Source organism: Schistocerca americana, chromosome 8 (genome assembly GCF_021461395.2).
Source record: "Schistocerca americana isolate TAMUIC-IGC-003095 chromosome 8, iqSchAmer2.1, whole genome shotgun sequence".
Classification (NCBI taxonomy): domain Eukaryota; kingdom Metazoa; phylum Arthropoda; class Insecta; order Orthoptera; family Acrididae; genus Schistocerca; species Schistocerca americana.
Window position 1 is genome coordinate 227,600,614 of NC_060126.1, and position 14,415 is coordinate 227,615,028.

A 14,415-nucleotide genomic window follows, 5' to 3' on the forward strand; every position below is an offset into this window, starting at 1 on the left:
GAGGGTATTCAAAAACTGGTACAACGTTATGACAAGTGCCTCAATATTGACGGAAATTATGTAGAAAAGTAGATTGAGGTACAGGCTTTCATGGAAAAGACCGCGTAAGACCGCTCGGCTAATCCCGCGGGGCAGCGTTTCTTCCAATTAACTGAATTCCTAAGTGGCTTCCTTATCGTTCCGGTTTCTCACGTAATCTCACTGGTTAAGGCGGGCTACTTGCAACTTTACAAAAGTTTCCATCTTAAGTGTCTGTAACGAACGTGCTTGAAGCTTAGGGAACGACGCGCCGACGCGGCTCTTACGTAGGGCAGCGGAGTGAACCGGGCGGCACTGCTTATATCTCGACACAAGCGCTGCGGTTCACCGAACAGCTGGAAAACGCTCTTAGGAAACATCTGACTCCCTCCAGCAGGCCCGAGCCGCTTGCGTAATACCGGAGTCTGCCAAGCGCAGTTGGACTGCAGTCTCGTGTAACACACGCACACGAAAGCAGTGCAGATGGACAGCAAGGTCCTCTTGTTGTTGCTGGTGGCAGTGGTCGCCGCAGAAGAGCCGAACGGGCTGGCTGCTTTCGGCTGGCCGGACATCGTCGTCAAGCAGCCGGAAGAGCTGCCGGGCGGCTACGCGGATTCGGCATCGGCGGTCCCGGGGTCGGCGCTCGCCTGGGCCGCACCAGCAGCCGCCGTGCTGCGCTACCTGCTGCGCGCGTAGCGCGAAGACAGAGGTCCAGGTGAGCAGCGCTCTCCCACTCGCCAGCGGTGGTGCTCGTTCACGGGGTAAAGAGGAGGGGCAATGGCGGGAGCCTACAAGCAGAGCAGGTTGGGGAAACAGATCTCAATAAATATACACTACTGGCCATTAAAATTGCTACACCAAGAAGAAACGCAGATGATAAACGGGGGGTATTCATTGGACAAATATATTATATTAGAACTGACATGTGATTACATTTTCACGCAATTTGGGTGCATACATCCTGAGAAATCAGTACCCAGAGCAACCACCTCTGGCCGTAATAACGGCCTTGATACGCCTGGGCATTCAGTCAAACAAGGCTTGGATGGCGTGTACAGGTACAGCTGCCCATGCAGCTTCAACACGATACCACAGTTCAACAAGAGTAGTGAGTGGCGTATTGTGACGAGCCAGTTGCTTGGCCACCATTGACCAAACGTTTTCAATTGGTGAGAGATCTGGAGAATGTCCTGGCCAGGGCAGCAGTCGAACATTTTCTGTATCCAGAAAGGCCCGAACAGGACCTGCAACATGCGGTCGCGCATTATCCTGCTGAAATGTAGGGTCTCGCAGGGATCGAATGAAGTCAAAGTGCCGTCAATGGGAACAAGAGGTGACCGAGACGTGTAACCAATGGCACCCCATACCATCACGTCGGGTGATACGCCAGTATGGCGATGACGAATACACGCTTCCAATGTGCGTTCACCGCAATGTCGCCAATCACGGATGCGACCATCATTATGCTGTAAACAGAACCTGGATTCATCCGAAAAAATGACGTTTTGCCATTCGTGCACCCAGTTTCGTCGTTGAGTACACCATCGCAGGCGCTCCTGTCTGTGATGCAGCGACACGATAAACCGCAATCGCGATAGCCTACAATCCGACCTTTATCAAAGTCGGAAACGTGATGGTACGCATTTCTCCTCCTTACACGAGGCATCACAACAACGTTTCACCAGGCAACGCCGGTCAACTGCTGTTTGTGTGTGAGAAATCGGTTGGAAACTTTCCTCATGTCAGCACGTTGTAGGTGTCGCCACGGGCGCCAACCTTGTGTGAATGCTCTGAAAAGCTAATCATTTGCATATCGCAACATCTTCCTCCTGCCGGTTAAATTTCGCGTCTGTAGCACGTCATCTTCGTGTGTAGCAATTTTAATGGCTAGTAGTGTAGAAGTGACGACGACCCGTCTGGATTGATTTAGAGAAGAATCCAGAAGTCTAGACGATGTTTCATCGTGACTGTCACAGAATGGAAATACCTCAGTTATCAACGTAACGGAGAGAAAATACTGAGGAAAGCCGAAATACTACTGAGAACCGTATATTTCTGCGTGTGCGTGTGTGTATGTGTGTGTCAGTGTGTGCATCGTCGAAGGAGGAGGGAAACGAGAGAAGAAAACAGATGCACACATTTGTTTCAGGAATGGTTCAGCAAACCGAAATGACGTTCTAGTTAAAACCTAGTGCGAAGCAGTGCACTTTATGTTGTTTCATTTTCAATAGCTTCAACCCTCGTATGAATCGAGAAATTAAAGCACTTTGTTTGATGGAACGGTGTACTTATTTTAACGGCATTCGAAAGCTCCTGAAAAGACGTATATAGTGATGTGCGTTTAAACGTTTCGCAATAGTGTTTAGTAATATGCTCCGACTGAAAGACGAGACTGCCGGAAACGGCTATTAACGGCTGAACAGTTCAGGAAATAAAACGACTATTACCTGTATCCTCCTTTTACTTCTCTCCCAAAACCATTTCATTAATTCACTGTTTCTTTTCTTCCTTCGTCTGTCCAGTTTTTGTCTGTTACTTGTATCGCTGAGAAGTGTTTAATTTCTTTGTTTTTTATTTTAATTCTGGATTGTTGTCTGTCTTCAATTTATTATTCTGAAATTTTCAGTTTTACAGGTGATCTAGGGTTTCTTTCATCCAGCTGGTTATTTCCATTAACTTTATTTTAAATGAGTGTTTCTTTTGGTGAGTGTGTTTCCATCCACCGCACATACGTGTCCGTCGAGTTGTAGCTATCTTTTCCTAAATTCATCTGTGACGTCTGTATGTTCGTAGAATTCCTTTGTAGGTGGTCTGACCCAAGTTCCGCTTCGGAAAACAGCGCTGTAAAATTTTCGTTCCTGTTTCTCTATGTTATGAATTTTTCACATCCCTGTAATTACTGTGGTTTGTCTCACATACAAACCTTCCGGTAGAACTATCGTGATGTAGTAGCGCATATCTTCGTTACGAGATGTTGCTCTTTCTGTTGTAGTGATTAAATATCAGTTTGTACGCCTTTTACAGTCTGAATATTCTCTCTGTGTTGAAGCCGGCCGAAGTGGCCGTGCGGTTAAAGGCGCTGCAGTCTGGAACCACAAGACCGCTACGGTCGCAGGTTCGAATCCTGCCTCGGGCATGGATGTTTGTGATGTCCTTAGGTTAGTTAGGTTTAACTAGTTCTAAGTTCTAGGGGACTAATGACCTCAGCAGTTGAGTCCCATAGTGCTCAGAGCCATTTGAACCATCTCTGTGTTGAAGATTTTCTTCAATCTTGTGGGTTGGGTGGTTTCTCCTAAGTAGTTGGGGAACAAACACTGTACCTGTGAGATTTTTCCATACGTGTTTTCAGTGGGAGTTTTCTGATTGATTTAGTGTCCATACACTGAATTTTTTCATGGGAAATTTACATTCGGTTTTACAGGAGATTTCATGTAGTTTATCTAGTTCTGCTTTGCGTTGCTTTTTAATATAGACAGGTCATCTCCACATGTCAAGGATATCACAGCGACCCCTTTTCCTTTCTCTTTTCCTATTTTGATATCTTTGACGTGTCTTGTTTGATTATTTGTTCCAACATGAGGTTGAACAAGAGTGACGATATGCTAGCTTCTTGTCGGACTCATATGTGAATTTCCAGTGAGTTTGAAATTTCTCACACGAGTTTCACTTTCCAGATAATATTTGATGGAGTACGTCTGTGATATTACAATCTACTGTTAATTCTTCTAGTCTGTTAAACAGAGTTTGTCTGTCAACAGAATTGTAAGTTCTTTTGAAATCCACAAACGTGAGTGTGGTGTCGGCATCGCTGATGTGTAGAACCGTTTTGAACTTCCACAACTCTTCAGCACAGGATCCCCCTTTTCTGAATCTCGCCTAATACGTTTGCGGCTCAAGTCGGCCCAACAAAGCTTTAGAGAAAATTTTATAAGTTACGGGAAGAAGTGAATTCGTCTGTAATTGTTCGGAGCTGTTTTGTCATCTGTTATTGATTCGTTGCATCAAGATGCTCCTCCATTTTTGGGGGGATTTTTTTCTATTTTCCATACTCCTGATATTATTCTGTGAATTTTTTGTGTTATGTTTTTGTGGTTCAGTTCCCATAATTCTACAATAATTCCATCTCCTCCAGGTACTCTATTGTCTTTCAGTGATTTGATTTTCACTATTTCTTCCTGTGAGGATCGAAGCGAGTCAAGATTTGCTGCTAGTTTTGAAAATCGGAGTTACTCAGATGGCTTCTCGCAGTTGTGAGTTGTGGAGTGTACAGAAATGTTTGGCTACAATTTCACACTTGCTTCTGTACTACTTTCCAGAGATCCCTCAAGTCGTTGGAAGAAAAGACTGAAAGGTTAGTAGCCGGCTAAATTTTCTCTGAATGTCTTGTAAAAGTTACAGATATTCTTGGTAAAGTCTCATGTGTGAATTTCCAAATGGCTCTGAGCACTATGGGACTTAGCATCTGAGATCATCAGTCCCCTAGAACTTAGAACAACTTAAACCTAACTAACATAAGGACATCACACACATCCATGCCCGAGACAGGATTCGAGCCTGCGATCGTAGCAGTGGCGCGGTTCCGTACTGGAGCGCCTAGAACCGCTCGGCCACCATTGGCCAGCGTGAATTTCCAATGAGTCTGAGATTTCTCCCACGAATTTCACTTTCCATGTCTTTCATGGAGTACGTCTGTGATCTTCCAATCGACTCCTAATTCTTCTAGTCTGTTAAACAGCGTTTGTCTGTCAACAGAATCGTCAGTTCTTCTGAAATCCACGAATCTAACTGTAGTGTTCCGACATCGCTGAAGTGTTCAACCTCTTATTGCCGAAGTTGAGGTTTTACCGTCGAATGATTTCAGAGGCTTTATGTACATAAAACACGAAACAAAAAATTCCGCTTAGTTTTTATTGTTCCGTACCTCAATCGGAAAAATGGAACCCTTGTAGACTAACTTTGTCTGTCTGTCTGTCCGTCCGTTAGGACTCTCAACAATAAAAGTTGAGATGAAATGTTTCTATTTTTGAGCGCAGTATGTTCGGGCCCAGCTAAGGATGAAGGAAGACGCCATACTGCCTGCCTGGCTGAAATGATCTAGATCTCAGACTGTTCCCGTATCAGAACACTTACAGCCTGAAAGTGCTAAGAAACTTGCAAAAGAGATGGGTAGTGAATTTTCTGCAAGCCACTGCTGGTTGAAGCGCTCAAGAGAGGAAAAAGTACAGAATCGAAATACATTTGTAGTGAAATTAACCAAGTTTACCGACTGTAACTACAGGCTGATTTGCCGTTTTGCATACAGTACCTGAATAACGTGACGCCAGAGATGTCTTCAGCACAGACGAAACAGGATTATTTCATCGCTGCGTACCCAAGAAAGTTTTCACGTGGGTCACGGGAGGGGATTACTGTAAGCATGCTGAAGTGGATGTACGAGTAGGTTGCAGTAACTGCCCAGACATGAAGCAGCTTGCACAGGATAGACTTACGTTGAGAGTTCGACATCTACATACATGTTCCGCAAGCTACCGTAAGGTGTGTGGCGGAGGGTACTCTGTATCACAATTAGTCGTTTCCGTTCTTGTTCCACTGCCAAACAAAGCGAGGGAAATATGCCTCTATATGAGACCTAATTTCTTGTACCGTATCTTCGTGGTCCCTACGCGAAATAGTATATGTTGGCGGCAGTAGGACCGTTCTGAAGTCAGCTCCAAATGTCGGTTCTCTAAATTTTCTCGGAAGTGTTCTTTGAAACGAATATCTTCTTTCCTCCAGGGTTTCCCACTTAAGCTCCCAAAACATTTCCGTAACACTTGCATGCTGATCGAACCTTCCGGTAACAAATCTAGCAGCTCGCCTCTGAATTGCTTCGATGCCTACTTTCAATCGGACCTGGCGCGTATTCCAAACACTTGAGCAGTACTCAGGAATAGATCGCACTAACGTTCTGCATGCGGTCTCCTTTACAGATGAACTATTCTTTCCTAAAATTCTCCCAATAAGCCAAAGTCGACCACTCGCCTTCCCTCCCATAAACCTCACAAGCTCGTTCCATTTCAAATCGCTTCGCAACGTTACGCCCAGGTATTTAAACGATGTGAGTGTGTTAACCGGGACACTACTAATGCGGTATCCGAACATTTCGGGTTTGTTTATCCTACTCATCCGCATTAACTTACATTTTTCTGCATTAAAAGCCAGCCAGCTGCCATTCGTCACAGCAACTAGAAATTTTGTTTAGATCATCTTGTATCAACCTACAGTCACTTATCTTCGACACCTTGCTGTACGCCACAGCATTATCAGCGAACAACCGCAGATTGCTGTCCACCCTCTCTGCCGTATCAGTTATGTGTATAGCCAGCCGCGGTGGTCTAGCGGTTCTAGGCGCTCAGTCCGGAGCCGCGCGACTGCTACGGTCGCAGGTTCGAATCCTGCCTCGGGCATGGATGTGTGTGATGTCCTCAGGTTAGTTATCTTTAAGTAGTTCTCAGTTCTAGGAGACTGATGACCACAGATGTTAAGTCCCATAGTGCTCAGAGCCATTTGAACCATTTTGAAGTTATGTGTATAGAAGATAGCAACTGTCCCATCACACTTCTCTGGGGCACTCCTGGGCTTACACCTGTCTCCGGTGAACACTCGCCGTGAGGACAATATACTGGGTTCTATTGCTTAATAAGTCTTCGACCTAGTGACATATTTGGGAGTCTAACCCGTATGCACGTACTTTTATCAAGTCAGCAATGGGGTACCATGTCGAACGCTTTTCGGAAATATAGACACATGGAATCTGCCTGTTGCCCTTCATCCGTATTTCTCAGTGTATCATGTGAGAAGCTAGCAAGCTGGGTTTCGCACGAGCGATGCTTTGTAAAGCCGTGCTGACTCGTGGACATGAGCTTTTCGGTCTCTAGCAAATTTATGATATTCAAACTCAGAATATGCTCTAGAATTCTGCAGTAGACCGATGTTAAGGATATTGGTCGGTAATTCTGCGGGTCGGTTTTACTCTTTTTATATACAGGAGTCATCTGTGCTTTTTTCCAGCGGCTTGGCACATTGTGCTGGTCGAGAGATTCGCGATAAATGCAGACTAAGTAATGGGCCAATGACTTAGACTCCTCTTTATAAAACCGAATTGTGATTCCAACAGAACTGAAACACTCTTCGGACTGAAGACTGCAACAACCATTTTTCTGTAAGTACAGCGTGTAATGATTCATTCATGACCGCTAAAAATGGCTCTGAGCACCATGGGCAGGATTCGAACCTGCGACCGCCGGCCGCGGTGGCCGAGCGGGTCTAGGAGCTTCATTCAGTCTGGAACCGCGCTACCGCTACGGTCGCAGGTTCGAATCCTGCCTCGGGCATGGTTGTGTTTGATATCTTTAGGTTAGTTACGTTTAAGTAGTTCTAAGTTCTAGGGGGCTGATGACCTCAGATGTTAAGTCCCATAGTGCTCAGAGCCATTTGAACCATTTGAACCTGCGACCGTAGCAGCAGCGCGGTTCCGGACTGAAGCGTCTAGAACCGCTCGGCCAGAACATTCATGACCGCATAACATGTCCACAAGTAACATTGTTTCCATAGATAAATAAACATACAAGGCGTGTATTTTAAGAAGTACCGTTTCGAAATTTAAAAAAGACGTGCTAAGATCTCTCAATAATTTTATTTTTACATGAAAGCCTGTATCTTAATCTACGCATTGACGCCATTATAATCTTGATTCTTCCTTGTTTTCGTTGTTTGCTGAGTGTTTAAGATGCCTCCGACAATCGTGAGTCCCACCGACTGTGAAGTACATGCTGTTATAAGATTTCTTAGTGCCAAAGGCCTAAAAGCCATCGATATTCATCGTGAGATCTGTGCAGTTTACGGAGAAAACATTATGAGTGATGGAATGGTAAGAAAGTGGGTGAGAGCATTTAAAGATGGCAGCACAGATGTGCATGATGAACAACGGAGTGGGCGTCCTTCAGTCGTTAATGAAAGTTTGGTGCAGGAAGTGGCAATAAGATGAGAGAAAACAGACGCCTTATGATTTCCTCCTTGTGTGATGACTTTCCTAATGTTTCTCGTAGTGCTTTGTATGGCATTGTGACCGAGCACTTGAATTACCGAAAATTGTGCGCACGTTGGGTACCGAAAATGTTGACGGATGTGCACAAAACCAAACGTTTACACAGTGCATTGAGCGGTACCACAACGACGGTGATAATTTCTTAAGCCAAATTGTTACGGGCGATGAAACATGGGTGGCCTAGGTCACACCAGAATCAAAGCAACAGTCCATGGAAGTTGAGCAGGGGCATCGTTTTGCTGCAAGACAATGCCCGTCCGCATGTGGCGAATCACACCAAAGATCTCATCACATCTTTTCGATGGGAAACTCTAAATCATTCTCCGTAGAGCCCCGATCTTGCGCCTAGTGACTACCATCTGTTCCTGCACTTTGAAGAAACACCTGGGCGTTCAGCGTCTTCAAGACGATGACGAACTCAAAAAATGACAAATGTGTGTGAAATCTTATGGGAGGTAAATGCTAAGGTCATCAGTCCCTAAGCTTGCACACTACTTAATTTAAATTATCCTAAGGACAAACACACACCCATGCCCGAGGGAGGACTCGAACCTCCGCCGGGACCAGCCGTACAGTCCATGACTGCAGCGCCCATAGACCGCGCGGCTAATCCCGCGCGGCATGACGAAGTCGAAACAGTGGTGATACAGTGGTTAACAAGTCAGGCACAGACGTCTGTGACTAGGGTATCCAAAAACTGGTACAACGTTATGACAAGTGCCTCAACATCGTCGGAAATTATGTAGAAAAGTAGATTAAGGTACAGGCTTTCATGTAAAAATAAATTATTGAGATATCTTAGCACGTGTTTTTTTAATTTCAAAACGATACTTTCTTAAAAAACACGCCTCGTACAACAGCATTAATAATAATCACGGATTATCTGCAGCAGTACTTTCCAGGGAAGCGTCATTCTACATTTTCCTCATCGCTACGTCACTCTGTGTGAGCGCGATGAGGGGCAAGAGGGGAGACAGCTAACGCGCAGCATTTAAATGACAGTGCAGTCACACTGCATGTGACGTGGTCTTACATTTCGCATTTCTCAACAACATAGATCGCAGACCAGACAAGTTTTCAGTATTAATTAATTTTTTCCTTTTGTCACTGAAGGCAAAATATAATTTTTATCTCGTGTAAACTAGCGGCATACGCAGATTCAGACAATTTCACAGAGTCTCGCACTCAAGTTGCCACAAGATATTTCACACAAATATGTCGATCGAAATATTACAGCGCTTTTGCAACCTCATTATGGTACTTGGAAAATCACCTCAGGAAACCAATGTAGAGGTTCCGGACAGTTTTAACGTAAAAAGATTCGCCACTGAAACTGGAAATACCTTGCAGGTCATTCAGTTACGTCCGCACATGCGCAAGGCGCTTTCAGCTGAAACAACGAACGGTCCTGAAAAAAGCTCTAGAAGACGTGTAAGAAGTCAGTGTCCTCAAAACCTTTATGAAACTATCTTTTTAATTCTTGCTAGGCCACAATGAACTCTTCACACTTAGCGCTTTCTTTAATGGCACTGAGCTTAGGGTTCAAATGGCTCTGAGCACTATGGGACTTAACTGCTGTGGTCATCAGTCCCCTAGAACGTAGAACTACTTAAACCTAACTAACCTAAGGACATCACACACATCCATGCCCGAGGCAGAATTCGAACCTGCGATCGTAGCGGTCACGCTGAGCTTAGGGAACTGGAATGTCTTTGTCAGAAAGTGTCCCTTCTACAGCGCGATTTTATTTTTTAAAGGCATCCCCATCAAATCAGAAAGACCTTTCACTTCGGGCGGCCGGCCTGGGTGGCCGAGCGGTTCTAGGCGCTAAAGTCTGGAACCGTGCGGCCGCTACGGTCGCAGGTTCGAATCCTCCCTCGGGCAAGGATATGTGGGATGTCCTTAGCTTAGTTAGGTTTCAGTAGTTCTAAGTTCTAGGGGACTGATGACCTCAGAAGTTAAGTCCCATAGTGTTCAGAGCCATTTGAACCATTTTTTACTTTGGGCAGTGTGCAGTCAGGTCAGCTTTAAATGTGAATTCTGAAATCCATTCCCGACGTTTTAATTTTAGTGCTTGCACTTCTTTTCCTCTATAAATTCAACACCAGCGAGTTATACATCGAAAAATCGTTCCAGGCATACCTCTTGACTTAGCGAACATACTTTGCGGTAGTATATTAAGTCTCCATTGGAAACTGTGAAACGTCCCCTTAGAAAAATTAATGAATGATTGTGCTAATAAACCTCTTACATTATTTGATTTTCAAACAGCTGAGCAGAACTGAAGGCACTCAGACATTTCGCTCTTTACCTATTCCGATCAACACTAAACTGACACAATATTTTTAGCGCAACGCAATCTGACTTTCAATAATCCCTACAAAAGAATGGCCCTCACTAACATTAACCTATACCTTTCATGAATCATTTACCTAACAAAAATCTTCGTTACTCGAACTACTGCAATACAGCGAGAGCCACTACTGCCAGCTAAATAAAAGATTCTAACTGCTGAAGGGACTAACTACTGATAGGCGTAGTTAGCAAATGAAAGATTTTGATAAAGAACAAACAATGTATTTACCTTAATAGCGTTCAAAAGTCATAATATATATATATATATATATATATATATATATATATATATATATATATATATATATATATATATCAGTTCATAACATCCAGTCTTACAAATTTACTGTCTCTGATGGACACACGTCCAGATCATCCGCTGTCAAAACTCCGCCATCCCTCTCCCTACATCCACCACTGCTAGCGGCTCACCTCCAACTGCGCAACGCTACGCGCTGTTAACAGCCAACTGCCCAACGCTACAATAGTGACTACTGCAACAATGCCGACCAGCCTCAGACTGCACACAGCACAGTCAGTGATTTTCATACCGAGCGCTACGTGGCGTTACCAATATAAAAACCTAAACAGGCTACTTACAACTGTTGCAACTGACATTAGAAGAATGGCTGCGACGTCAGGAATTTTACTATTCGTACGACCAGTTTCTTCAAGTGCTCCGTACCTGCAAATTTAGTACGAAGTACTTCTTGATGTACAGAACAGTGAATCCCGCCTATCAATCGTTGCAATTTTTTGCACTTTCATTGTCATCTAAATGTATAAATTCTCCCTGCATGGTACCGTAACGTCGTTTCATAGCAAATAAGCAGTACTCGTCGCTTATGCAAATTGAAAACTCTCATCTCTCACTCAAACAGCTACTGCGTCTGTGAGCATAGTTCATACCACGAACTAATAGCGAAAGATAAACAGCGCTGATACCACAATTCTCCCGAACACAGCGAATGGAACGACCGAAAACTTTCGTACCCATTTGACATTTACTCTCCTCCTCCTATAAAGGGAAAAGTGAGGGAAGGCAACGGGTGACAACGACGAACTTCAGCGTCTTAACACATGTGAATCAGTATTCGTGGAGAGCCAATACCGAATAATGGAAAGCGCCGAGTGAGTGCGCAGTCAGTTTCTTATCAGCTTTCCGGCAACAAACAGGATGGAGTGGTTGTTATCAGTACACCGACCACAGCACTCATATGATATCACTCCTAGTAAGCGCCGCTGCGGAATATTTCCGCGGAAGTCAGTTTCCTTGGATTTATATTTGCACTGCTATCTCCGGAAACGTATGAGACAGACCCTGAATAGCTACACGGCGGTCTAGATGTCATTGGTGTAGTGCGGTGCAACTCACAGACGAGAAAATGGCTTCCAGCGTCCTGTCCATTGCGCTGGTGTTCCGTGTGCTGCGTCTGGTCCTAGCGGAGGACGACGAAGAATGGAGCACCTTCTTTCGCTCCCTATGGCCCAACAGTTAATCAGCTGCCAGACGGCAGGTGGATAACGATAAGTGCGGCTTCACCACTCGGCTTTCGAGCTACAGTGATGTTCATTGGCGTGGTCTCAGCTTTTCTTTCGGGCGCTTACAGATTTAGTAGGAATGAAACAGGAAAGCAGTACTCACTGAAAGGTACTATGTGATTGTGAGTGAGTGACTGCTCACACATGCTCTTTTTTTTATGCTGCGCATCGCCGAGCATGTAGAAAAAGGAATTTTCTTTGAAACAACTGCAATTTATATACAGCTGCTGCAAAAATGGCCACTACAAGAAACGTGAATGAATACATCTAGAACAATGCATCAGCGCATTGTCATTGCATGTGCGAACATTACGGAAGGCGAACTACTCGCTGTTGACAGGAATGTCCTTACACGTATTGCCAAATGCATCGAGGTTGAAGGACCTCACTTTGAGCCTTTGTTGCATTAATGTGGTATTTACAGGTAATCACGCTGTAACAGTATGCGTTCTCAGAAATGATAAGTTCACAAAGGCACATGTATCACATTGGAACAACCGAAGTAAAATGTTCAAACGTACCTACGTTCTGTTCAAAATGGCTCGGAGCACTATGGGACTTAACATCTGAGGTCATCAGTCCCGTAAAACTTAGAACTACTTAAACCTAACTAACCTAAGGACATCACACACATCCATGCCCGATGCAGGATTCGAACCTGCGACCGTAGCAGTCGCGCGGTTCCGGACTGAAGCGCCTAGAACCGCTTGGCCACCACGGCCGGCCTACGTTCTGTATTTTAATTTATAAAACATACCTGTTACCAACTGTTCGCCTAAAATTGTGAGCCATATGTTTGTGCCTATTACAGCGCCATCTATCACAAAGCGGAAAAAGTGGTCCAACTAAAACATTCTTTACGTACTACATGAATATGTAAAATTAAATAGGGGTTCCAATTTAAAAAAAAAAAACGCAGATGATATCCGTTTGACACATGGCAGCGCCATCTAGCGGGCCAACCAAAGCGCCATCTGGTTTCCCCCTCAAGCTAGACGAGTTTCATTCTTTGTAGTTTTTTCGTTTGATCCTTATTTCGTGAGATATTTGACCCGGTCACTATCAATGGACCACCCTGTATATATATATATATATATATATATATATATATATATATATATATATATATATATGTGTGTGTGTGTGTGTGTGTGTGTGTGTGTGTGTGTGTGTGTGTGAGGGAGAGAGAGAGAAAGAGAAACTGCTAAGGTAATCGGTCCCTAGACTTACACACTACTTTCACTTAAACTAACTTACGCTAAAGACAGCACACACACGCATGCCCGAGGGAGGACTCGAACCTCCGGCGGGAGCGGCCGCGCAATTAGTGACATGGCGCCCCAGACCGCGCGGCCTCTCAGTGCCGCTGAAAGAGAAATGAGAAAGACAAGTAGGGATAGAGGTAAGGAGAGGTAGAGAATAATTTACGATTCGAAAATGAAAGGTGTAAAATAATTGGTAAAAAAAAAGTTATTTCAAAAAAATTATCGTATGTATGTGTCTCAGGTTCATAAAAACACCGTAGAGACGGTTACGAGAACAGGTGAAGAAACATGATTACCACTAAGCCACGTTAACCAAGCCTGGGAAAAATGCTGGTACTTAATGAAGAATGATAAGGATCTTGCTGGAAGCTCAGCTGGTGTACTTTTACTATCATGGTTGGTACTTTGTTGGGTGGCGCGTTGTCTGGCTGAAAGAACTTTTCGTAAAGCGCGACATTGTCTAGCGATGGAAAAGCCTCTTATCTTTTAGGTTTTTAATGTTCCGTACCTCGGTCTGTGAAAACGGAACCTGTCCCATTTTAGAAAGCTGACTCTTTTAGAAACAGGTAAAGTATCAAGTTGAAATTTACGTCACGTACTAAGATCTGCAGTCCTTGGCGGTGTAGAAATTGAAGCTTGTATGTCAACGTAATCAAAAGATACGACAATTTACGGCACATAATTTTGATGCTTGCAAACTCACTCATCAAAATCTACAGGGATACTCTCCGTTTGCCAAGAGTCATGAAATTTAGCAAGAAGCAAGGTATCACCGTACACCCACAGGACTAAATCCGAAATCTTTTAAATTGTAATAATGTCACACGAAACGAATATTTCCTTTGTCATTTGTTATCCAGTTTCAAAATTAGAATTAAAGCATTCTCTAAAGACTTGGAATTCGGGGGACCGATATCTTGCCAATATCAATATCGATGAAAGACATAAATCGTCGAGATTCTAGATTCCCGGGATGGATGAGCTGTGAATGAAGGAATATATCTAGAACATTTTCTTCTCTTTCAGTCTGTCTTTTATCAATCAAATGATTTTTCAAAAGATTCTGTATTGGAGCATGGTGAGGCCAACTTAGAATTCTGATTTGTGCAAGCAATTTATCAGGATTATGTATGGTGAAGCAGGTTTAAA

The 14,415-nt window shown here is 44.0% G+C and overlaps 1 long non-coding RNA gene across 1 annotated transcript in view; it reads left to right on the top strand.

Annotated features, from left to right (window-relative positions):
• Positions 1–212: 212 nt before the first annotated feature.
• Positions 213–14,415, top strand: part of LOC124544993 — an 81,716-nt gene continuing 67,513 nt past the window's right edge. The window contains exon 1 of the long non-coding RNA XR_006967582.1: positions 213–733. This is a non-coding gene — a long non-coding RNA (uncharacterized LOC124544993). The remainder of the gene's footprint in view (positions 734–14,415) is intronic.